This window comes from Rhagoletis pomonella, unplaced genomic scaffold, assembly GCF_013731165.1.
Source record: "Rhagoletis pomonella isolate Grant_MI unplaced genomic scaffold, Rhpom_1.0 Rhpom_scaffold_00003, whole genome shotgun sequence".
Lineage (NCBI taxonomy): Eukaryota > Metazoa > Arthropoda > Insecta > Diptera > Tephritidae > Rhagoletis > Rhagoletis pomonella.
This window is the reverse complement of record NW_023458557.1, coordinates 7,901,929-7,904,483: the sequence shown is the minus strand read 5'-3', so window position 1 is coordinate 7,904,483 and position 2,555 is coordinate 7,901,929.

Here is a 2,555-nt window from a genome sequence, read left to right as displayed (position 1 = left end):
GAAGCTACGTTAAACAGTGTCCTTAAAAGTTGTGCAGAGTTGTTGTAACGGGTGATTTTTTAAGAGCTTGATAACTTTTTTTTTAAAAAAAACGCATAAAAATCTCATCGGTTCTTTATTTGAAACGTTAGATTGGTCCATGACATTTACTTTTTGAAGATAATTTCATTTAAATGTTGACCGCGGCTGCGTCTTAGGTGGTCCATTCGGAAAGTCCAATTTTGGGCAACTTTTTCGAGCATTTCGGCCGGAATAGCCCGAATTTCTTCGGAAATGTTGTCTTCCAAAGCTGGAATAGTTGCTGGCTTATTTCTGTAGACTTTAGACTTGACGTAGCCCCACAAAAAATAGTCTAAAGGCGTCAAATCGCATGATCTTGGTGGCCAACTTACCGGTCCATTTCTTGAGATGAATTGTTCTCCGAAGTTTTCCCTCAAAATGGCCATAGAATCGCGAGCTGTGTGGCATGTAGCGCCATCTTGTTGAAACCACATGTCAACCAAGTTCAGTTCTTCCATTTTTGGCAACAAAAAGTTTGTTAGCATCGAACGATAGCGATCGCCATTTACCGTAACGTTGCGTCCAACAGCATCTTTGAAAAAATACGGTCCAATGATTCCACCAGCGTACAAACCACACCAAACAGTGCATTTTTCGGGATGCATGGGCAGTTCTTGAACGGCTTCTGGTTGCTCTTCACTCCAAATGCGGCAATTTTGCTTATTTACGAAGCCATTCAACCAGAAATGAGCCTCATCGCTGAACAAAATTTGTCGATAAAAAAGCGGATTTTCTGCCAACTTTTCTAGGGCCCATTCACTGAAAATTCGACGTTGTGGCAGATCGTTCGGCTTCAGTTCTTGCACGAGCTGTATTTTATACGGTTTTACACCAAGATATTTGCGTAAAATCTTCCATGTGGTCGAATAACACAAACCCAATTGCTGCGAACGGCGACGAATCGACATTTCACGGTCTTCAGCAACACTCTCAGAAACAGACGCAATATTCTCTTCTGTACGCACTGTACGCATTCGTGTGGTTGGTTTAATGTCCAATAAAGTAAACTGAGTGCGAAACTTGGTCACAATCGCATTAATTGTTTGCTCACTTGGTCGATTATGTAGACCATAAATCGGACGTAAAGCGCGAAACACATTTCGAACCGAACACTGATTTTGGTAATAAAATTCAATGATTTGCAAGCGTTGCTCGTTAGTAAGTCTATTCATGATGAAATTTCAAAGCATACTGAGCATCTTTCTCTTTGACACCATGTCTGAAATCCCACGTGATCTGTCAAATACTAATGCATGAAAATCCTAACCTCAAAAAAATCACCCGTTACAAGGAGATAGCGAGAGCACAAAACTACTTTAGAAAATTACACGCACAATGACAAACATGCAAGAATGATAGAATTCAAGATTGCGCCAATCGAGCTGAGAGCAATTGGCCGTGACGTCAAAATATACCAGAATGAGAGAGCAAGACGAACTCGACAAGAAAAAGAGAGAGTATTGCCAAGTTTTGAATTTGAAAAAGCACCAAATTTTTATTGGTGTATTTTATGGACTTTATATGAATACATAATTTTATTGTAAGGATGCCGATTCAAATCAATAAAAATCAATGTTTCTTGCACAACGGTAGATTTCTTCTGGCATGATTGAAGGTGCTGCACATATTTCGTTGTCGTTGTTATGATTGTCACTGAGCCATGATTTTGTATAAATTTTTGTAAAATTGCTTAGCACACTTACGATTGCTATAAGTCTTCAAACTAAAAACATAGGCACCAAAAACGCACCAAGCACAAAGCATAAAAATTTTCGCGTTTTGAATACCCACTAAATTTGGTGTGAAAAGCATGAAGTTGGCAACAGTGAATGTAAATAAAATATATTATGACGCCAGCGATTGGGTGGATGCTGTCAAATCGACGAAGAGAGGGTAAGCGGTCCGCGAATGGTGCGACCTTTATTTTCTGGATCGTGACAAACACGAACAAATGTGCAACAAACACATAATTTTTGACAATCAGTATAGTTCGCGTTTATAGTCCCGTTCCCTAGCTTGCAAGAAGTTGCAAGAATTTACAGGAATTTACCAGAAAGCGTTCCCGTACTCGGTTCTCTGGCTTCTTTTGCCTTTTGACAGTTTTACAGGTTTTAACCCAGAAAAGAGGGGGAACACAACTTATATCAACGAGCAGCTTATTAGATTTCGTTTTCGATTTGTTTTCGTTTGTACTACATATGTGCATATATACATGTACACAAACATATGTACATACACAATAATATGTACATACGTACAAATATATATACAACCATTCAAACATATGTACATACATGATAACATTGCTGTCCATAAGTACATACATATGCCCATCAGTACATCAACGAAGCCCGTTTGCTTCTACATAAATATATCCATACAAACTTATGTACATATGTACGAACGGTTGTTGTTACGTGAAGCACGCTTGCATCATTTATACATATATTGCTTGGTAGCGGCAAAGAGACGTTTTCAGTTTAAAAATTTCACTC